Raw genomic sequence first — 25219 nt, 5'->3', positions numbered from 1 at the left:
AGCCAGTTCTCCCATTTGTATGTTCCTTAAGTAGCTGCAGTAAGTCTCCAGCCCCAGTCTGTTGTGAATGAATGGATCTACAGAGACCATGACTGTCTTTGGTCAGGCTGCAGAAACAGGGATTCAGGTAAACCGGAATCCTGGAAAGTCTCTTCCAGGAATTCCTGTCAAGTGTCGTGGCTCTTTATGACCAAGATGACAGGAGTAAGGCAAGCCAAAAATTGCAGAAGTGGCAGTCGTTAATGCATTATCTGCAACATGGTCAGGGGGAAAAATACAAAATAGTCAATGAGACCTGGGAGTCAGTCCCAAAGCCTAGACTTTATGGAGTCTGCAGTAATGACTGCATTCAAAAGGGTACTGGATAAACATAAAATAGCCAGATACAGGCTCTTCTAAAACTTGCTTCTTTTTATATCTATTACTTCACACATAGAAGATAATTCATCAGCATCAACATCCCTTTAAGAGGCCCTACTAAATGAATATGCTTGAAGTCAATAAAAGAGCAGTAACCTTAGAACAGAGAAAAAAAAACTTTTCTTGTTCAAAAGGAACAAAATTTTCCTTCATCCATTTTCGAACTGGCAGACAAAGATGAAGTAGTATCTAAATGAGCTATATAAAAACGATATGGGGTTAGGTGCATTTTATTACAGACAAAAAAAAATATTTCAAATAGGGGATGTAAATGTAGCTGTAGATGTCCCTGTTTAGTGCAGGGGAGTTGGACTAGATGACCATTAGAAGTCCCTTCCAGCTCAAATAATTCTATAATTCTGTGATCCTATGCTGTCAATATCTGCAACAGTTACATTTGGGACAAGTTTGAAACTAATATCTGATTAATAAATAAACCCCTAGTTCCCTTGGAAAAATGATACATACTACACAGTAGCTGTAGAAATAGATAATGAGTTAAAAAAAAAAAAAGCAAAAACGAAACCAAAAACAAATATGAAACAAGAACAAGAAACTCAGTCTTGGAGATGTGCTAAACTTAGATTTTTCTTTAATCATGGCTTACAAGAAGGGACAAGTTCCAGATACCTTTGTACTGGAAAAAAAAAAAAAAGAGAATCTGTATTAAAACTAGAGTGAGGGCTAGGCCAGTAAAAATAACTTCCCACATCTTCTTTAAAAAGATTTTCTTGCAGTTTTACACTAGTAATGATGGACTTGTTCACACTGGTTAGGACACTAGGCACAATGCATTGCTGAGAACTCCAAGAGAGACCCACTGATTCACTTCTGAGTTGACACTGGCATGAGCTTGCCACTACTGCATTGACCAGTTCTGCTGACCAGGAAAGAGAGTAAGACAGGAGACGTAGACATTTACTGACGCATTTATAAAGGTCAGGTTGTATTCCAATGCAGGTGTTTATAACCGCAGAGTAAAGAGATTACAGAATGTTGTTGTTTAGACACAAAGTATCTTTCCAAACAGTTAAGATATCTGTCTAGAGCAAGGGATGCCTCTGCTACAACACTGAAGGTCAAGAAAGCAACTAGTTATTCAGACTGTCAACAGCCAGGTCTTCCAAAGCCTGGCTTGCTAGACTGATGAGAAAAAAATGTTATAACACACTACTGCAGCGATCTGCAATTCAACTGGCCTTAAAACAGGTACCTACAACTAGGTGCAATTCATCAAGAACGTCCATTCACATGCTGAGACGTCCTCTAAACAGCCAGGTGTTTATGCCCGTCTCATATCTCAAAACTCACTTGGCCTTTGTGCCTTCCCAGGACTGCAAGGGAAGTGGGAGCAGGAAGAAGCCTTCCAACGGATTGGTCTGGCCTCTGACTTAGTTACCTGAACATTTTTATGCAGTCCAGGTAAGTAAGGATTATGATTTGGCTTGGGTCATCCACCACTTCTACAGCTTTATCTCATCTTGACCTGTGTGCAGTTCTGTTTGTCCACCAGCTTCAAGCATTATATAACAATGGAATGGAAGTTCTATGTCAAAGAAATGCACTGCAAAGTCAATCCAGAGAAAAACATCTGCTCAAGTAAAAGCCACACAATAATAATTTCAGTTCCTCACAGTCTGCTGGACAAAGTTACTTACTAGACTGTCACAGATATTCCTATCCTGAACCTAACAGTTTCTCCAATTGCAATTTTATTCTCCTCTAAGCTAATATTCCCACAAAAAGCCTATTCTTACCCTTCCTCCCAGGTCATGTTGTTCCTAGGTCAAGAACCAATCTGAGAGCTATTGGACAAGAGTCACAACTCTTTTCATATGTTGGAGCTTGTTATCACATTAGAGCTGCATAGGTGGGACAAAAATTGTCCTGATATGAGTGAAAACTATGAGGTCAATGCAGCAAGCAAGAAAATTCAACATCTGTAAGGAGTTTATTGTGCTTACATTGTCATCGCTGTGGATGAGACAGCCTTCAGCAAAGCAGGCAGTGGAGACACAGTGGGGCATTTGAATGGGGTCACCCCTGAGTGTCTGGGGTGGAAACATACGTATGTGTGTATGTACATGTTATGGAGAGGGGGAAAGATTTGGATAAAACACTCATAAGTAATGCCAGCAGCTATAACAATTTCTGGAGAACTCAGATTAAGTGAATTTCAGCTCCTTTATCTGAACATATGCACACAACAATTAATTTTGTTATTAGTCCTCCAACATCTTCATGTTCGCTTTGACATTTACTGTCTTGTCCATGTGCAGACAAAACTCATTAAATGTGCATTTATAGAATCTGAATAGCTGAGTGCATTTCCGTGCTATGCAGCTTTCCCTCTAATGTTTACATTTTCAGGGAACTAGCTAACTAAAAAAAAAAAAAAGGTAATAAAGATGTAAAATGCCTGAGATCACCATCTGAGAACATTGCTCCTCTTTTGTGATAGCCATCCAAAAACTACACCATATGCAAAGATTACTAGAATAAAATAATTTTGTTCCATCTGATTCCTTTTGCTTTTATTGACTGCTCTCTTCAGAGTACTTGTCAGTGGTGAGAAAACCATAGGTTGTCACTAAAGTCTTTAATTGCAGATGGATATAAATGAATAAACAAAACTTGCTATATTTATTTCTCCATCTACCTTATCTCTTCCACTTTTTGGAGCCCGATATCAAAATTTATCCCATTTCTGAGGATACTCTTGAAGAGTCATCAGTGCTAGTAATGGCAATAATTTGTCTCCTAAGCTGTCAAAAAGCTCTCTGTGGTCACAGGTAGAAATGGAGCTGAGAGCTCTATATGCCTGATGCTAAAGTTCTCCAAAGGAAGATCAGTGCAGACAGATTGAAAGGATGAGAGGAACAGAAGCATGAAATATTTTGGAAATGTGGGCTACAATTAGTGTTTACTAATGGGGCAGCCATTGATGGAGACCAGTGATGTTTGCGCTAAACAAATAAGAAAAATAAGGTCAATAAATATTACCAATAGAATTTGTCTGGACAAGTATTGATGGCTACATCTACAATACTCTGCCAAATTCATTTTAATTAACAAGAGGTCAGATGAAATAAAAGTTCACTAAGAGAGTGTAGCTACCCCCTACTCTGTAGGTATCCAAAATAAGATGAAATGAAGCCCACTCTGTATGTCTGTGCTATTCAAAGTAAAATAGGGCATCTCAATTCAAGATTTATATGAATGAGATTGCAGAGTTTAAATCTGGGGCAAGTGCTACGACTTCTAGAAAATCCTGGTCTGTGTCTCCTTAGAAATCCAGCCAGTATTGCTAGACAGGCTGTAATGCTTTCTCATGAAGCAGATTCTCCCAGCCTTAGCTATTCTAAAGCACATGGACCATAGGGAGGTGACATGGGAGAGCCAGCATGGCTTAACCAAGGGCAAATCCTGCTTGACTAGCCTAGTGGCCTTTTATGATGTTGTCACTGCATCAATGGACAAGGGAAGAGCCACTAATGTCTTCTATCTGGATTTCAGTGAGGCCTTTGACACCGAACCCCACAACATCCTTCTCTCCAAACAGGAAAGACATGGATTTGGTGGGTGGACTGTTCAACAGACAAAGAACTGACTTGAGGACTGGATCCACGGAGTGATGGTCAATAGCTCAATGTTTGGATGGAGATCAGTGACAAGTGGTGTCCCACAAGGGTCAGTGCTGGGGCCAATATTCTTTAATATCTTCATCTGACATCTGACATTGACAGTGGGATCAAGTGCAACCTCAGCAAGTTTGCAGATGACACCAAACTGTGGGGTGCGGTTGACACACAAGAGGGTCAGGATGCCATCCAGAGAGACCTAGGAAGGCTTGAGCAGTGGGCCCAGGTGAATCTTATGAGTTTCAATAAATCCACGTGCAAGGTTGAGGCAACCTCCACTACCAATACAAGCTGAGGACTTAAATGATTGAGCACAGCTGTGCCAAAAAGGACCTAGAGGTACTGGTGGCTGGCACCAGCAATGTGCCCTCACAGCCCAGAAAGCCAACCATATCCTGGGCTGCATCAAAAGAAGCGTGGCCAGCAGGGCAAGAGAGGTGATCCTGTCCCTCTACTCTGCACTGGTGAAACCTCACCTGGAGTGCTGTGACCAGATGTGGAGTCCTCAGTGCAGAACAGATAGAATAGTCCTGTTGGACTCCATCCAGAGGAGGGCCACAGATGATCCAAAGGACTGAATACTTCTCCTATGAAGACAGGCTGAAAGAGCTGAGGCTGTTCAGCCTGGAGAAGAGAAGGCTTCAAGGTGACCTGCGAGCAGCCTGTCAGTATCTAAATGGGAGCTACAGGAAAGAAGAGGACAGATTCTTTAGCAGGGTCTATGGTGATAGGAAAAGGGGAAATGGTTTCAAACTTAAAGAGATTTAGGTTGGATGTAACGAAAAAGTCTTTTACAGTGAGGTTGGTGAGGCACAGGAACAGGTTGCCCAGAGAGGTGGTGGATGCACCATTCTTGAAGATATTCAAGGTCAGGCTGGATGAGGCTCTGAGCACTCTGATCTAGATGTGCATGTCCCTGTTCATTGCAGGGGAGTTGGACTAGATGACCTTTAAAGGTCCTTTCCAACTCTGAGAATTCTATGATTCTATGATATAACCAATTTTTTCTATAAACAATACAACAAGAACTTAATCTCCTGCATACAAAAACAGTACAGTATACTTTGTGATTTCAGTCCAAAAACAATTATCAAAAGATCAAAACAAATCTTTCCTGTGATTTTTTTAATAGAAGAAGAAATAATAACATCTGTTTATCAATCCTGGCCACATTCTCTGTACAAGCTTTCTTCAGGAAGCAATCCAAAGACTCCCAGAATGTGGCAGCATGGCCATTAACTGTCCCCTATCTGTGTCCAATTACAGGAAATCAGAAATCAGAGATCTGATACCTTGGTTGAGGTCAGTAGGCAGGACTGTGGCAGAAACAGAATCATAGAATCACCAAGGTTGGAAAAGACCTCGAAGATCATCCAGTCCAACCATCCACCTATCACCAATATTTCCAGTATACGTAGCTTCTGGGTGGATATGTTTTAGGCAGTAAAATAGGAGAAATACTGATATAATTACTTATAAGTTGATAAAACTTTGCAATTGAAAGTTCTGATTCAGGAGCAATATAATCATTTACTTCATCTCCTTGAGGCAGAGAGACCAAAGGACAGGGGACATGGGCACCACCCATACACATAGGAGTGAAAAAAACCTTCCAAAATTACCTTCTCCATTACATATCCTTTGTACATGGCAGATATGCTTTCAATTGTAGGCAAAATGGGGGCTATAAGAAAGAAGGGAACAGACTTTTTAGGAGGATCTGTTGTGATAGGACATGGGGAAATTATTTCAGATTAAAAGAGGGGAGATTTAGACTGGAGGAGAGGCTGGTGTTGTGGCTGGACCAAAGGAGTCAGCAATGTGTCTGAACCTGGTCCTGTATAGATCCCTAAAGATCTCTGTGCAAGCACTGTCATCTAGGGAACAGTATTTTAGCAAGCATACTGAGTTGGTACTAGATAGTATTGATTTCTATTTGTTAAGCCCTTCACTTGAAAACTGGCTATTTTCATAAAATAAGAACAGTCTGAGAAGGTATGTCTTTTGCATACAAGGATTTCTTTACAAATAACAGAAATGCTTGCAACATTTTCTTAGTTGTCTATATCAGCAATTTCTTGTAAGGAAAGTGGGGTGAGAAAAAGCGAATACTTGTAGCAAAGCTCAGATTTAAAACAAAATGACTTAGAAAAAGAGGAAATTATTGTAACTATACAGATGCATTTTGTTGGGGGAGAATACATTCTTTTAACTACTGCGTGGTTACCTCATCCCCCACTGCATTTCCCAGCTCAAGTTTCTTCCATCAAAACACTCCACACTTATTCTATATAGTGTCCAAGGATCTTGAGCTATCAGCAAAAACTAAAAAACTTCCAGCATTCAGCAAAGAATAATGATGGTCCAAAGTCATAAATTTGTCAGTGATATATTACCTTGATAACCAGTCTCATGCATTTGAAATAAGATCATCATATTGTAAATTCATCACTTAGAACTTAAGGAAATAAAAAGGATGTTTTTCTTGGCCAGGTGTGGCCATCTACTTCTCATCTTTCATAACTATCTGAGAATATACCCTCCAAATGCAGTCAGAACACAGCTAAGGAGGAATGGTTAATTAAACTTTTATGTTTTCATATTGCGTTACTAAGGTATGTCACAACTGGAGACTACCTAAGCAGTCAGCACTTTTACAAACAGAAGAGAAAAATGATTTAGGTCTTTCTCCCAAGTACCCTAACCAGATATGACAAGAAACAACAAAATCATTGTTTGCTTTCAGTATATTTATATCCCCATGTCGTTGTGTTATGTGGACATTAAAGAGTTTATCTTTGCCAATTTTGATCTTTTCATTCCTAACAGCGTGGACTTGGTGAGATTTCTGTTGTGAAACTGACATTTGCTCTCTGTTGCAGAAACTTATTTAAAGCCAACTAAAGTGCTGAACAATTCTTTTCCAAATGCAGGTCACTTTGAAAAGATATATTGGTTTGCAACCTGAGACACGACAGCCTGACATCAGTACTCAGGCACTTTGTATTCTAAGCACTCTCTTTTGTGTTTAGAAACTGCGTGATGTTATGCCAAGCCATAGAGCAAACACCAGATTTAAGATTGAAAAAGTAAGAAATTACATCAATTAATTTGGCAATTTTAACATATCAGTTTACACACACAATCTGCAGTCCAGATTGTAACAATAATCGTCTGATCTTTTGGACTAATTCCCAAAGGCAAAGATTTTAGCTACAGAGAAGAACAATAGAGAACACAGTTCAGAGGGATTAAGAAAGTTTTTGTTTTGTACAGATGTAAAATCTATGCAGAAGATCTTCACTACATGCCAAAATATCAGTTAGTGATTTTCCTTTTAACTGGCTCCTCTTTTCCTTCTCTTTATTGTACTTAATATTTTCCCATGTTCTCACCGGGCTTTTGTCCTAGCAGAGCAGGAGGGTGGAGCACCTCCTTCAAGGAAACACTCGAGCTGAGCTGTATGTTGCGTGTGCAACTTGCTAGCCAGCTGGTAGCATACAAACATTTGAGGTCATACTCAATCCATGCATATGTGACCTTGGAGCATTCTCTAAAGCCTTTTCACTGACCCCACAAGTACCAGTTCCTGAGCTAAAGTAAGCATAAAATGTGCATTGAAACTTCTGCCATCTACGTTTCACTTAGATTTGATTCATCAAGGCACATGCTCTCCCACATCTCAACCAAAAACCTGCAGGCCAAGTGAAGAAACAGTATACTTAAATGCACTTCACGCAGTGGGTAAGATAAATTTCACTTGGATATTTAGGAGGGAAAATGTAAGAATTGCATTTGCTGACTAACTTGCATTGTGTGCTTTACAAAAGAAACCTCCAACAGCCTGGTCATTTTATAGAAAAATAGATAATACTGGCCAACAAGGCTGCTCCCATGAGAAAAGGGGCACTGACTAAACAAATCTCTTACACTGTGGAGGCACCAGGTAGGCAGGGAACGCATGAGATCTTTAACCTTCCCTCCTGGACAGTCACTAGAAAAACACATCAGGGACCTCTGTTCATAACAAACCACTCCTCCATATTGCACAGCATCGAATAGTGCTGCTGCTGCACTGAAATGTCATTATTGGTCACGAGCCCAAATCCCTCTGTGGGACCTGACCATCTGGTACAGATAACAGGACACTATTTGATGCACATTGTTATCTATGGAGGAGAAGGCAAATGTAGCAAGAGTAGAAGGAAGTGGTCCTTAAACGTGTAACGCCAATGAAAGAGGGGCTTGCCAGCTTGTTCTTTTATTTCATCACCTCTTAGGTGCGAAAGAGACTTCCTTGCCCTGAGCCCCAGAAGGAGTCTACTGACATCTTTTATGATTTGGACCTAAGCAGAGTGGTTGTACTCGTATATGTAGGTTTTTCAATTCCCAGACTATTATTGAAATATGTTGATTTACAACTGGCACTTTGTAAGGGAACATCCTCTTCCAGAGCATGGAGCCAAGTGAGATAAACAATAAACTAAGTAAGTTCAAGAAAAATTGATAAATGTTTTGCTTGGACTTTTGTAGCGGAAGACGGGAGGGAGAGGGGAAAGGCATAATGATACAACTGAGTTTGCTGAGGTTTTTTTTTTTTTAGTTTAAATCATGCATCTTTAATGTAAATTTGGAACAGCCTTCTCTAACAGACTGGTAGTTGTTTTACAGATAAATAGGCACAATTAGAATAATGACCCATAAAGTTGCTCTCCTGGAGGAAGAATGTTGATATAGAGCAGTCTCTTCATGTAAGGAACAAGAAATAAGATTTCCTTGACCACTTTTTCAAGAGTATCTCTGTACAGTGATTCCAGCTCACCTAAAGCCAAAACTGCAAATACAGAAAATTGATATCCAGTGTAAAGCCAAGATAATGAAATATGGAAAGACACCTCAGTTTTCTGATGCTCATGAGGCTGCAAATGTCAAAAAATGAGATTTAACCATAATTAATTTGCATCATGCAACACTAGGAGAAATTATAGAGATAATCCATGTAGAATAAAGAAATACTCTCCCCTCTCATTTTTGTTTCATTGGGTTTTAATTCTCTTTTGCTCTTAGTCCACGGCCAAGTTGAACACTGATTTTCGCTGATTTGAGTTTTTTGCTTTGTTATTTTAATGAGACAGTAGTGTTTTAGAGTTCATTGCTCAGCTCTATTTCTCTATCTGAATCCCATGGCAGGCTCCATGACTACAGCACTGAATACTATGGTAGGCCTTCTCTAAACAGGATACAAATATTTCCATAAGTTTCCTACTAGAAAACAGCGTTCACCAGCGTGCTTTAAACATGATATGAGTAGCTTTTGAAATGTTTTCCCACTTGAAGTGGATAAACAGGCTCAGGAAAATGAAGAAGTCCAGCTGCCTATTTTACTGGGAACTAATCTGGAAAGACAAAGGAAATTTACATGAACAAGTTACGTTTTTTCTGGTTTTTAGTTTAATGCGATTTTCAGACTTGGTCATACACATTTTCCTCTACAGCTTTTAAAAGAGCAAGGCTGCAGGACCTGTTGATCCCCTAAAAGCTACAGTGCTTCAAAAATATTAGCAAATATTTAGAACAGGCATAAGACTAAAAAAAAAAAAAAAAAAAGGAGATCTGAAAATTAATTCAGCCTTCTCCAGATCAAATTTGCCCTTTTTGTCTTTTCTCATAGAAAAATAACAGGGAAGCACTCACAGCTCCTGACGTGGTGTGCTGCCTGTCCTGTGCTTCAAGCACAGGAGCTGTGGAGAACTGCTTGCGTTGGAAAGGATCTGAAAGACCATCTTGCTCAAAACCCAACTGCCATAGGCAGGGACACCTCCCATTAGGCCCTGTTGACCAAAGCCACATCCACAACCTGGCCTTGAACAATTCCAGGGATGGGGCATTCACAGCTTCTCTGGGAAATCTATACTAGTGTCTGACCATCCTCATCATGAAAAATAAAACCATTCCCCCTTGTCCTCTCACCATAGGCGCTGGTAAAAAGTCTCTCCCCCATCTTTCTTATAAACCATCTTTAAGAATTGGAAGGCTGCACTGAGGTCTCCCCAGAGCCTTCACTTCTCCACGCTGAGCAAGCCCAACTCTCTCAGCCTGTCTTCAGACAAGAAGTGCTCCACTCCTCTGAGCATCTTCGTGGCCTTCCTCTGGAGCTGCTCAGACAGCTCCACAACTTTCTTGTGCGGAGGGCCCCAGGCCTGGATGCAGTACTGCGTGAGGTCTCACCAGCACAGAACACAGGGGCAGGATCACCCCCCTGCTGCCACACCTCTGTTGATGCAGCCCAGGATACAGTTGGCCTTCTGGGCCGCAAGTGCACATCAACAGCTCATACTGAATTCTTCACTCACCAGTACCAAGTTCTACTTTGCTGTTCTCAATCCAGTCATCGCTCTCGCCCCGACACAGGTGCAGGGCTGTCCTCATTTTGGTTAGGATAGAGTTAACTTTCTTCTTAGTAGCTGGTATGGTGCTGTAGTTTGGATTTACGATGAGAATAATGTTGATAACACACCCATGTTTTGGTTGCTGTAGAGCCATGCTTGCACAGAGACTAGGAGTTTTCAGCCTCTCATACTGCCATGCCAGCAGGAGCTGGGGGTGCACAGAAAGCTGGGAAGGGACAGAACCAGGACAAGATGTGGGTTTGCAGAGAAGCCACAGCCAGGGCCTATTGGAGTAGAGTCCTCTCTAAGCTGTGTTGGCCCTGGTTCAGCAGCCTGGAGAGGATGCAGGCCTTCTCTCACAGAGCCTGCCTTGGCTCCTGCAACACCCGTGGGGCTCTAGCCCCTCGTCAGCCCCAGGAAACCCTGACAAGTCACGAATACAAGCCCCATATTCTTCCAGCAGTGCTGCAACATTCATTCATAGATTTTGTGTATTTTGGAGCTGATAGCAACAACAGTGAAGCACTGCTCACACTGAACGCTCATTTTATTTGTACAGGCTGTCATGGAGGGAAAAGAGTCCTTGCTTGATCCCTTTTGTGCTTACTTTAGTATTTCTGTTCATTCTGTTTTTTTTCCTTGACATTCATTCATTCAAACAAGTTACTAAAATAGGGATACAGGCCAAGGAATTTCATTTCAAGAACAGAAGTTGCAGAAAAATAAGGCAATAGTGCAGGGTGAGCACTTTCCATCCTACATGGTGTAATCAAATTAAACAGTGGACAGTAGAGGGGAAAGGGCAGTTTGTAATCTCCAATGCACTCTTTGGAGTCTCCAAATTTAGTTTAGAGTCATTTGAAGGTTATCACCTATTCAATATGCACCTCTTCTCTACACGTGTATGTACTGCTAAATACTTCTCTAGCTAGCAGTAACTAGTCCACTGCTGGTGCACTTGGCAGTGTTAGGTAATGCTTGGACTTGGCAATCTTAAGGGTCTTTTCCAACCTAAATTATTCTATAACTAACAGACACAAACTTAATTGAGAGTACACCTCCCCGCTGGCATACGCTTCTCTTGCAGGAGGTTTGAGTGCATCTGCTTGGTGTGTGCCCACACTGATCCCATAGCCTACCAGGACAGACCCACGAGCTCACACATCTGGGTCGGCACATGCTGCCCCAACCCAGCCCAACAGATGGGTGTAGGCTCTACACAGTGTCCCCCAGGAGGGTGTTGTGTTCAGCTAGGGCAGAGCTGTGATGCTAGTCGAGCAACCCACACAAACTGGGATGCAACTGCTACTGCAGTTCCCTCTCCAAGATCTCTCCCCACTTCACAAATGATCATCCTTCTTTACGTCTTTTCACACTGAATTCTCCTTTGTTTCTAAATATAAAAATGTAAACATCTCTATGCATTTTTTCCTAGTTAATATTTAATCTGATGATCATTCTCTTCTTGGACTTGATAAATTTTGAACATTTTTGGGCATCCCATTTTACAAACAAATTGTTGCCTTAACAACCATTGTTATCCAGGCCACTTTCCTAAAGGCAGACTACATGGGCAGCTCTATAAGAAGTCCTAATTCAGGAGGATTATCATATTACACATTACTTCTAAGCACATTACTAAGCCTAAGAATACTGCTGTCACTTGCATTTTCTGTTGCTCGCTCTCCAAGATAAGCTCAGCCAGCAAAAAACGATGTCAAAGTAAAATTGCCATGAGATTTAATGCAGCAGACGTGGTTTTTTGAATATCTGGATATCAACTCATGTTGCCTGGGTCAAATAAAAGTTATCATATAGGACACAGTTATTTTTCTTGACCTATGTTGGTGGCCCTGACTGCAGCATGAGGGTTGGAGCTTGATGATCCTTGAGGTCCCTATCAACCCAAGCCATTCTATGATTCTATGATTCTATGCTACAGATGTCAGTTTAGAGAAGAGTAAGTACAGTTACCACATTTCTATGCTTTCTGAATATGTGATATTTTCCACCTAGAAATTAAGTGAATTCCTACTTAGAATGAAAGGATTTTTGTTATTTTTCTAGAAACCCACATTACACATGTGCAGAGGACTGCATGTATGCTGCACTGATGACCGAGGCATGACACATAAACCAAAAGCACCCCTTGGAAGCCTGACTTTACAGCCCCCAGTTGACAATACATCTAGACACAGCCCTTCCCAGATGTTTTGTTCTCACTGCAGACATGCTGTAGTTCACATTTATGCCTAGAATGTATCAGAAAAATTACAGCAAAAAAAACCAGTTACTCTGAGCTTAATGTTTCTGATACTTTTCATTTGGTCCTATCCTTCGATGGGAAATGTGCCTGAGACTGCAAAAGTGCTGCTGGCCATAGGTGAGAGAATACAAGGAGCTACTTCATGAGCTGAGTAAAAATTTGAAGGGCAGCATGATTAGGTCGTTTATCTAAGTATAAAGCAGGGAAGTGAAATAACATTTAACAGACTAAAAAACACCACCTTTCCTTCTAGTCCCTTGCTCAACAGACTTTTCTCATAATCTGTTTACTGATGAATCTTTAACCTGGCTTCATTTTGTCCTGGTTGACCCCGATCTGGACAGGGCACACCTCTAGAAACTGTGTGAGGGTACTCAAATGGATCTGATTCTCCACAGTAAGTGGACATAGCTATTTGACTGAGGTTTTTGTTTGCTTCCTGTATTTTTTCCTTTCTTTTCTTTTTTGATATTTGCAAGCTCGTCATTCCAGCTGTGCCTGAAAGTGGAGGGGACAGTTTAGTCCCATTTAAGCCAAGTTCATGTGTGGTATCCACTCCTACTTTCTCTTCTCAAAATGGGAAGATGGCCAAGGGACATCCAATCAGTAGGAAAATGATCTTCAGGGATGCTTGAGTGAGGATCCGTCGAAGTAAAGAGCCAACACAGCTGGAAAAAATAGGAGCAAGACCTCACTGAAAGCCAGATGTTGAATGCACATTTTAGTATAAAGTTTTAACAACATAAAAGTATACTATTTTCTTAAAATTCGTATAGGAAAGAAGACAGATTATGAGTTTAAGCAAATGTGTTTTATTGTTCTAATTACTTTGAGATATGTTTAGATATAAAATGTTATTGACTGGATAAGGAACATATGCTTCTTGGCTCAGCAGTGATCAATGCAGTCAGTGTTAGATTTGTTTCCTGTCTGTGCACTTTCACGAGATGCTTGTTGTTTTTGGATTAGTTGCATTGCAGAATTAAATTTATATGAAGGGACTGAGCAGACAAAACAGAAACCTTTTTAAAAAAACCCTGTTTTCATGCAAATTTTGATGGAAGAGATATGAAATTATGGGGAAGGAGTTAGCTGAAGAATGAGAACTCTATAGGGAACATTCCCCTGCACAACTTAAAAGCTTGGTAAATCCAGCACTGAATGAATGTAAAAGGGATTATGAGTGAAGCAATGCCAAAAGGAAGAAGGGAGGATCAAATGTCAAAAAAAAAGCCAGAATCATATTGAGGTAAATCTGGGGGTAGATTGGTAAAAGGACTTAGAAAGAAAGATGCCTTGTTCAGACCAGATGTCTCAGTGTCTCTGTACAGGTGTGACTGATATTTCCCTTGATACACAACAAACTTGAGGAGAAAGAGCACTCAACAGGGATTTGAGAGTTCAGCTTTTGACTCTGTTATTGACCTTTTCTGTGTGCACAGCAAGTCCTACTTCTCCCTCTTTACATCAGTTTCAACTGTGAGCTCTCCTAGAAAGAACATCCTGTTGTGTTTGCAGCTACTACAATTAACAGAGCAAAACTGAAAATTTTCCTTAAAGTCTTCATTCAACAACAAAATGTATCAATTTTTAAGTTGACAAGAAGGCACATAATGACAAATAGGAGCTCTTATAAAAGGAGATAAAATGTCACTGTCTATTAGGGATAGAAGAGAACCATCTGGAAATGATCATTTACAAGGAAAATGGTTAAGTAGCAGTTACTCCAATAGTCACGCTATGAAGCCAAATACTGGATTCAGACCTATGCAGGATCATGACTTATCATGGGACACTAAAACCTCTCTGGTACAACCTGGGGAATAAATGCTCCTAAGTAATGAGCTATCCTTCATATCCATTTTATAGACAGATTTTGATTTAAAAATATGCTAAAGCTTTAAACAAGTTTTATAAAGATTAGTTCTGAAAAAATGGGATAACATACTTAGTTAATTGATTTTTCGTGCAATACTGGACATCCTTCATCTACATAGATAGCAATACGCTGAAAACTTTCAAGTGACAATAATACCTGAAGACTGCAGAGGAAAGCAAAAAATAGTTTTGAAAGCCAGGAACAGAGCACAGTTGATTTTCTAAGCCACCTCAGGGCAGATCTGCTCAACCACAGAATTAATAGTCTCAGTAATGAATTATAAGAAAGTTTTGATCAGATCTACTTGGGATGCCTCCAAGTTTTGTATCAGTATAGACAGGGCAAACATTACACCAAAAGCTGTTTGTGATTAATAATCACAAATAGAGAGAGAAATCAAATCATTTAGCACAGGATGCATCATTTGGAAAAAGCTGAAAATGAGGGACTATCTACACTTCTTAATCAGTAGAGAACTATGAGCTGATGGGACACTGCTGTGGAAATGTAATTTAACTCCTGGATAAACAGAGGAACTATTTTAGGAACACATAAGGGAGTGCTACATAAAGCGAATAAGTTGCTGGTGAGGTGTCATTTAGGAGACTAGAGTTAAATGCCATTCTCTTATTTCAAGAGAGATTGATTGGATAGGAAAAAAACACAAGCAAGAACTTGAGTGATATAGGGAACATATAGCTTGCAAGGCAAGCAACAGCTAAAGAGCTTAACTAATTTGCTCTTGTAAACAAAAGCTGAAAGAATACATCACTCCTGGCTGAAAGATTCTTCACCTTACATTAAAAAGACTACTGGTATTAAAAAGAGTTTCAGTACAAGAATAATTGCATACAAACTAGTAGAGAACTGACAGAAAATTCTGATTTTAGAAATTAGCAGAATTAAAAGTTAAAAGGTGGTTTCCAACAGTTAGAAGGCAAATTTTTGCAGTTTTTTTTTTTAATGTTATCCCTGTAACCACTAAAGACATTAAAAGTTATAATGTATATTTTATCTGCTTTTAAGATATAATTCAATACATTTATCAAATGGAATTGAAAATGGCTGGGATTAGAGAAGATGACCCAGAGGATCCCACCCTATGTTACGTTCTGGCTTCCTGTAACAGCTCCTTATGTGCTCCAGGAAATATTCCACTATCATCTTATCTTCAAAGACATCCAACTCTTAAATTATATTTGGCTTCTGTTCAAGTTCTTTTATAGCCTTTTCCTCAAGCTATACAATTACTCTTCCAAGTTGTCTACCTTGAGAACTTTGTAGTCCTCCTACTTTGGGTGAACATTTCCAGCCACAGCTTCTCCAACTTTTAACCCCACTACAGAAGATAAGGAGCTTCTCAGCTGTTCCCTCAAGGCCTGCATCAGATTGAGGATTTTATCCCCTCAGCAGCTCTCAGACTGAGCTCAGATTCTCCTGGAGAATCACCCACCCACTCAAGACTCTTAATCTGCCCCAGATGATCCATCTCCCCCCAGAAATTCTTTGGGTGGCCTTTTCCAGAGGATTTAAAGGAGCAAAGGGTATCTTTTACTTCTAAAGAACCATCTTTTTTTTCCTTGGGAATAATTTATTCTTTCCCAAGATTGCAGTTTTATCTTCAAAGATACTCCTAGATCAAGCAGTTTCTGTCCTTTAAGTGTCCTTCCAGGACAAATGGAATAGGAATCATGGGAGATGCAGACATCCTCTGACTTCAGAGGACCAGTACCTATTACTGTGCATTGAAAGGTACATTTTGTATTGACATTTGAGATTTTGCTCACGTAACATTCACTGAAAAACAGAATTCTTTTTGTTTCAGCCTCTGAAGTAGTAGAACTGCTTGATTTGGAAAAAAAAATATCTTAACTCTCATCTTCCATTCAACACTTTTGGTAGACTCAGAGTTGCAGTCCTACAAGAATGAATGATATGGTTGTACTTTTCTTTAAAGAGATCTGGGGGTTGTAATCTTTTTACTTAAGATCAGTTATTTCTAGTAATTGGAGTTCTGTTCTCTAAGGTAGTACATAACTAAGACAGTAAGTTTAGATTGCTTTTGTTATAGTCTCATGCACTCTGTACTGCATGTACAGTCATAGAATCACAGAATCATTAATGCTGGAAAAAACCTCTAAGATCATCCAGTCCAACTGTCAGCCCATCCCCCACCATGCCCACTAAACAACATCCTTCAGTGCCACATCTACATGGCTCTTAAACACCTCTGGGGATGGTGACTCCACCACCTTCCTGGGCAGCCTGCTCCAGGGCATTACAACTCTTTCTGAGAAGCAATTTTTCTGGTAGAGAGTGGTGAGAAGTTAGAAATTTTATGAAATGAGCAGAATTACTGTATTTGTAGAGTCTAGCTTTGGTCTTAGTGCTTCTGGCTGATAACACCAAACTTTATTACTCAAAAGCCTCTCAACTCTGTTAGTTCTGCTGTCTTTTTATTTCACCTCTCTGACCAGAGTTTGGTTCTCACATAGCACTGCTATTTCTCTGTGCTGTTTTTAAGATTTTTATTTTAATGGGAAGCTGTTAACTCATTCAGTAAAACATGAATTGCCAGAATTTTTTTTTTTTTTAAAAGAGCATAGAAGAGAAGAATGTACAAGATAATACCACCAGCTCCATGCCAGCAGGTAGGCTAGAACACAGGGACCCTTTGCTCAATCTCATATGGTCTGGAAACTTGGGAAAGTCACCTAATTTCTCTGTAGTTCAGTTTTCCTAAACTACAAAATAAGCATGATGGTACCTATAATGAAATCACATTTCCATGGCTTTTTGGGAAAAAAAGTGTTGTTTGAAAGCTTGTTATGTCCTGTTATATAAACTGGAAAAATGTTCATATTTTATTGATATAATCAATGTAAAATCACAGAATCATAGAATCCTTAGAGTTGGAAGGGACCTCCAAAGGCCATCTAGTCTAACTCCCGTGTAATGAACAGGGACACCACAGCTAGATCAAGTTGACCAGGGCCTTATCCAGCCTCACCTTGAAAGTCTCCAGGGACAGGGCATCAACCACAACACTAGGTAACCTGTTCCAGTGCCTCACCACCTTCACTGTAAAAGATTTTTTCCTTATATCTCATCTAAATCTACCCTCTTTGAGCTTGAAACCATTTCCCCTTGTTCTATCACCACAGATCCTGCTAAAGAGTCTAAAAGTCCCCTTCTTTTCTGTAGCTCCCCTTCAGATACTGAAAGGCCACTATCAGGTCACCTCACAGCCTTCTCTTCTCCAGGTTTAAACAGCCCCAGCTCCCTCAGCTTGTCCTCATAGGAGAGGTGTTCTGTTCTGCGGATAGAGGTGTTCCATTCCATGGTTCAACTGTCCTTATGCTGCTCTCCAAAAATAAGGGATGTACAAAGGACAATCTCTTGTTTATATATCAGGTATGAGGCCTTGTTTTGCTGTAGAAATGAGAAAAATTTTCCACTCAAAGGGACAGGACTGAAAGAGGATGAGGAAGGGAAAGAAACAGCAGAACCTCTAGCAAACATGTCAGCTTTACTTGAGAAAAGTAAATAGTGCATGTTAAAGAGAAATACATAATGGATCTCTCCCACCCTGCATAACTATTTCTAGAGAACCTCCAATTTCTCTTCACTGGAAGACATGTGACATGGTCAGTCTCTGCTGACAAACTGCTCCTGTGCAGTCTGGCTTTCAACCCTGCAGTCTTCAAAATTTCTAGACTGTCTAGTTAAACTGCTTTCAGTGTTAATTCTTACATGATATGACTGAGAACTCATGGACTAGTCTCAAATACATAGCGTAAGAAGATTGTTGTCAAATACAAGACCACGAGTTACCCCCTGATGATACCAAAATCTCATGGGCAGACCCTGGTGGCAAGTTGGATTCGATCCTATGAGGACTTCTACAGTTCTAAGCTCCAATGGAAATAGAGATAAATAGAAATCCAAAGAACTATAACTTCAATCACATGCAGGATCAGATGGTCTTAAGAACAAATAGATGTCTTATCAAGTTTGCTGAGCATACAGGGATTTTTTGCTGTTTGTAAAATATCAGTGATATCATTAAAATTAAAAAAAAAAATCACAGTGTAGATAAGAGAAATGCTTGCATTCTGCTACTTTGAGTGCAATATTTTGAGAGCGCAAAATCCCAGCTCACTGAATGAAGCATATCATCATGAATTATCTCACTTATTTTGCTCTGTGATCCTTTCCCAGCACTGAAAGATCTCACTGACCCTGCAGATTTGGTTCTCTCCGTTGCAATCATATAAATGTGGTCTGAAACACTTCAAATACCTAGAACCTCTGACAACAAGGACTGCTGGTGATTGCCCTGGAAACGTCTCCTGGGGTGAATAAGTGACTATAAGTGATGAGTTGAAGGGCAAAAACAGGTATTTCTTTGAATACTGGTACAACCTATATAGGATCCAATGTACTTCAGTGCCCACAATGAGGCTGAGGCTCAGCTACACTGCAAGGAGCAATCCATGCATTCCGCCTGCCAGTTTGGGCCTTAAAACTTCACTGGGAAGAAGTCTGATGATAAACATTATACCATGGGACATTCCCAGAGATTCTGTCATTTTAGTGAATAGATTCTGTCCAGGAACATTTGGGATACACAGACTCAGACTCCCAAGAACAGCAGAGATCCTTCTAGGCCTTCATCCATAGGCAGATCACACCCAACAATCCTTGACAACACTGACCCCAACACATGATGCTGTAGCCTTACTCTCCTTCATGTCAAAACACAGAAGGAAGGATTGAGTTCAAGTCTGCTAGTCCCCAGGCAAACCTCTGAACTTCTGTGGGAGTCAGGATTGACTTGATATGGTGCCATCCACGTACCTTAGCAGTCAACCCTTTTTGGTTCTGAACCATAGGATCACATAGCTACAAAAAAATCAGTGCTTCATTTCAGTACTAAAACACAGATACGTGCTGTTTCTAAATATTTCTTAACAGTTCACCTATTTATTCAGAGAACATCCTTAGAGATACAAATAACACCTAACTATCAGATGATTCTTGCACATTAAGCCAAGTGTGTTTTTGAGACTTTGAGTCTCGACCACCAAGGAGCTCACCTTTGCACCCAAGAGCTTTCAGAGGGCATCAGAAAGTCCCATGGAAAGTTCTACTACATTCCCAGACTGATCTTTCTATTCTCCTGAGACAACATCAGTCCCTCCAACACAACAACATAAAAAGCAGCTACTCTTATTGACTGCAAGTATTTATACTAATGAGGGAACTGCTGATTACCAACTGGCAGCAACAGTTCACTTTGGGAAGTAACCAAAATTTACATTAGAAGTTAGTACTTGCAGCTGTTTTTTTGCTCTCTGCTGCCCTGCAGGAACCAAGATCTTTCAGCAATTTTTCCTGGCCAGAACTGACTTTAAATTTAAACTTGAATATATGGGGCAAATTGTATGAAGACACATGATCCAAAAGAGAGCAATGCTTTCAAATTCTGGAAAAACACTGTTTTTCTAGAGAGAACATATGCCTTTTGTGTGGGATCGTAAATTCCATCACCAAAGTGAGGGTGATATAGCATTGCTAAGGTTATTATGTCCAAATCCTTTTATGAATCTGGATTTATGTGCCTAAAATCTGTCAAAAATAATAAAACAGAACATTCCTCAGAAAAGGGAGAGAAGTCTGAGATTTCAACTTACTCTGTGCAGAAGACCCCCAAGTCCTTACCAAGGGCAATTCTATTAGGCAGTCTGGTGTTAATGACCAAAATATTCCACCATCCAAAAAGGAAAACCACAAGTGGATTATAATTGAGTAAAGATAGTCATTTGCTCCATCAGGTCAATTCAGAGGTTACCATTTATCATTTTAAGCTGCAATTATCAATTTATAATGGAAAATCAAATGTGTCTAAGTTACCACATGGGAATATCTTTTTCACAGAAGACATGCTTTTATAATTATTTTATTATATAGTAATAAACCATGACTATACCAAAACATTCGCATAATAGAATATATACACATGGCACTTTATAAATGGTAGTTTGAACGCTACAGTTTTCCTTGTTCTTCTTAATGTTTGCTGTAAAATATGCCCAGTCAAGTTTTTAATAAAATTTCTATTAAGGAAAGAAAGTCATGCTGAGGGCTGCTTTTGACTCATATTTGAACACAGAGGCATTAGAATATGTTCATCATTATTTCCTGAGTAGTTTTACTGGTCATAATAGTCAGGTTTGTTACTGAATGTTTGGTTTGTACGCAGAGGATCTTGGATCCCTCAAATACAACTGAGATTTTAAGGGCTAAGGGAACAACTAAAGCTTTCAAAGGATCAAAGTATAAAAATGGGAACTTCCTCTGCCCTTTCTGAAGACCTTTTTTTCTCTTCAACTCCTTGCATAACTTTGTTTTGAAGTGTAAAATGCGCAAGTATTATTTTAAGCCACTGCCTGTGCTGAATATCACTGTCCTTTTCCCCACCCCTCATCTATAAAATATTTTGCACTCTCTGAGTTTGTCTTCTATATTTCCTCTTTGGAAAGCTTCCATCCCAACAAGAGTGCTGGTGCAGAAATAATCACTCAGCGCTGGAAGTTCCATGTCATTGCCTGTTACTACCTCTGAAAAGTTTCCAGCTGAAGGCAAAGTTGACCAAAAAGGTCTCTCAGAGGCATCCTGGTTGCTCTTACATTTAATGTGGAGGTGTGGGTCATACAGCTCTAGAATAATTGGATACTGCCGTATTTAACACAGGTTTCTGGCTCAGAGTTTGCCGTGCCTTCTTAAACTGGGTAACAGTACATGTTGTTGCATACTCAGTGCTCACTGAGCTAGTTTTTGAATCGGTTACTAAACTGGTGTTACATGGATGAAAGTTCATCTGTCCTTAACATAAAGGATCATCAAATTTCTTTTATACCTCTCTCACCCTATAACCCAAAGTAGGATATTGCAGGAGAAGCAACTCATGTTTCAGGGTTCATCCTTCAAGGTTCACATGTGTGTACAGCAGCCTGCAGTCTTCAAAACCAGAATTGATCCTATCCATCCCTTGCTAACGTTGGTGTCCAGCTATACAGCTCAGTAATAGATACTTCTATCAGCCCAAAATGGCACTGAGTGACATAGTTTAGTGGGCACAGTGGTGACGAGTTCATGGTTGGACTAAATGGTCTTTTCCAACCTTACTGATTCTATGATTCTATGAAATCACATTGAAAAACTACCCTAGCAGTAAGAAAAGGTTCTTGCAATTCAGTAGCCCATGGTATAACTACTACAATCAATGGTAAGAAATCTGCTGCTTATACTTAAAGCTAAACTTGAAAACAGTAAAACATACTAAATGAATGGCTCTTCTCTCTCAGGGCTCTTCTAATGACAATCCAGAGAGGCTAGGATTACTGTATGTTAGATTCTTTGTTAGATTTTTTTTCCTATATTTGGAGTCTAACTGTATGCTCTTTGGATTTTTTTCTGGAATCTTGCACAATTAGCCAATCTTGACATGAAGTGACTGTGAAGTGTACTGTGCTGTGCAAGATGTCAGTGATAACTGTGCTCCTTAGTATTCCCAAACTGAAGCTCCCATTTAAAATGATTTCCTGAAGAAAAAAGGAAAAAAAATAAACCGCACACACACAAAAAAGCCAAACCCACAAAACCCCATGAAAACAACAATAAAGTCTCATTTGAAAGGGGATGCAAACAACAGCGGTCACTTGAGTTTTCCTCTTATCCCAAACAATTCCCCCAGAGGCAATTTCACAAAAGAATCAGCAGGCATTATAAATCATGAATGTTCAGTCACAGAACTGAAAATCTGTATTGCCGCTTGAAGAACATTAATCTCTCTATCTGAGTCAGAACCAAGAAGTTCTGGAGGAGCACCAAGAACACAACCTTTAATCATGACCTAAGATTACTTTTCCCTTGTTTTTTAATGCTGCAAAAACTCGGTACTGCTGCAAAGTACTGAGTACACTACTGCTAAAGAATTTTTTGGAAAAGCTGATGTTAGCATTATTTTGCTCCTTGTACTTCTAATTTTTCAGTTAAAGTGAAATCAAATAAATAGATTGGTTAATAAATAAAGCAATTCTAAACCAGTTGTACAAACTTGGACATCTTCCATTATTCAAAACAGTAGTTCTGTCCATCATGTAGAACATATTTATTAGCTACTAATATACACTTAGGCTGGAGAAAATATGAAAAGAAGTATTCAACCTTGGACAAAATGAGAGGATGTATGAGGACTGGAAGCCTTCAGAACCACAGAGTTTATCAACGGAAAGCCACTAGACCAACTGCTATATCTGGAGAAGTTGTATGTTTTTGGCGCACAGTCTATCAGTTCTGAAAGGAAGAAGCATTCTTCCAATCAGAAAGCAATTTTTCTGAGACTAATTAAACCTATCAATCAGTGACAGCTTAGGAGAGATGGGATACATGGTATCTGTGGAGCAGAAGGAAGCATTGACAAGAAGAAATTGAGACAATGGTTTTCTTTTATGAAGGAGACAGAAAAAGAACGAGAGCTGTCTGTGCAACACAGAGGGTTACAATTTGAAAGTCAGGAAAAATTACGTGCAGTAAACTCTGTACCTTTGCTAAACCCACAATTTCAGTACCCAGTTCCGCTGTGAAATCTTATTTGGAAATTTATCTTTCATCCTGTTTAATGGGATCTCTTATGAAGATAAGGATTCAGATATCAGAGACAGAGCGGATGGCTTTAAGAGATATTTCCACACATTTACACGGGCATATTTAGTCCTTTTCAGCTGTCAGAGTAACATAATTCTGGGACGCTGTGGTTGCTCAGTTCTAGCCACACGGTTTCCATGAGGCCTTTGGATGACTTGGACAAAATACATCATGTGAAAATGTATAATAGAGTAAGTGCAGACCTTGGTGGTTCTCTTGTCTTGGGTATTTACTGGGCATGGTTGTGGAGGTGTCTTGGAGATTTATCCATTATTGTTCAGGTAATACCTAAATCTATTCTATGTAAACATTTAATGTATGGACATTTGTTTCTGATCTCCAGTCGATCTGATTCCACAATCTTACTCATTATTGCAATTCCCTGTTATAGAGCTCATAACATTATGACATATCGATTATTTAAAGAAGGGTAGTTTGATTTTTTTTTGTTACGTGTTAAAAACAATCAACTTCTGCATGAGTGTGTGAACTGCAAATAGGATAAGTCTCTGTCGTGTTTATACAACAAACAAATAACATTAGAATAGTAAAGGTATATGTGCTTGCAGGCACATGCTTTCCAGTTTAGAGATGCATCCATACGGGACTCTCTTCCTCTCCATTATCACTGTTCTTTCCAAAGGTTAAATACTTTGCAATAGAGATCACTAATAACATTGTGAATGGCCAGTGGAGGAACTGTTACAAGCTTCCCCACTTGAGAATGCAGTTCTGTGCAGCTCCCCTGAGCACCTCTGCTGGGTTTAGAAAAATGTTACTAAGATTCATTTGCCTCTGGTAATTACTGCTGGGCTGCTCTGTCAAAAAGATGCAGAGAAAGCACGGGATGTATGTGACTAAACTCATATAAGTAAAATGAAAGGAAACGTAAAATGCACTTTCTGAAAAATGTACTTTCATCAGTCAGCCAGCACTCAAACAATAGGTCTGTATAATGGAAGAATAAGGTGTAATAGGAATAAATGTGCATACAGTAACTTGAAAGTGTTATTAGGCTTGTTCCTTCTGAAGTGATTAGCCAAGGGCTAGTTCACCACATCTAATTTGGTAGTTGTCATAATTACAGTTAACCGTGGCAGCTAAAATATTTTCTTCTCAATAGCTGGAATCAAGCAAACTATATTCTCTGCTCCTACCTCATTTAGATAAATTTTCTCCAGTAAATTGAGTGGTGAGTATATAACAAACACAAGGATCAAATTGCTGCAGACAACCCAGAGCGTGCTGAGTTATCATGGGACAGCTTGGGAAATTATCACAGCCAAAGGAAAATTTACTTCCTGAAGAACATAGCATGATATGCAAAGGGGATTCAAGTACAGACACCCAAGAACATAATGCACAACAGCTTCACATATTTTAGCAAGTTGAAAAGCAAGAGGCATCTAAAATGCCTCCTCCAAAATTGCATAGGCATTTGGCATGACATGGTGACATGCATAGTGAATGAAGGTAAGGGTGTTGATGTGGTCTACCTGGACTTCAGTAAAGTCTTTGACACTGTCCTCCACAACATCCTCATGGAGAAGCTTGCTGCCCATTGTTTGGATGGGCATACACTCTGCTGGGTGAAACACTGGCTGGATGGCCGGGCCCAAAGAGCTGTGGTCATTGAAGTCAAATCCAGTTGGCGGCCAGTCATGAATAGTGTCCCCCAGAGCTCAGTACTGGGGCCACTTCTATTCAACATCTTTATCAATGATCTTGATGAGGGGATTGAGTGCACCCTCAGTAAGTTTGCAGACAACACCAAGTTGGGAGGGAGTGTTGATCTGCCAGAGGGTAGAAAGGCACTACAGAGGGACCTGGATAGACTGGATCAATGGACCAAGGTAAACTGTATGAGTTTCAACAGGACCAAGTGTCGGATCCTGCATTTTGGTCACAACAA

Source organism: Numida meleagris, chromosome 2 (assembly GCF_002078875.1).
Source record: "Numida meleagris isolate 19003 breed g44 Domestic line chromosome 2, NumMel1.0, whole genome shotgun sequence".
Taxonomy (NCBI): domain Eukaryota; kingdom Metazoa; phylum Chordata; class Aves; order Galliformes; family Numididae; genus Numida; species Numida meleagris.
The sequence above is the reverse complement of the archived record's forward strand: the minus strand, read 5'-3'. Positions refer to the sequence as shown.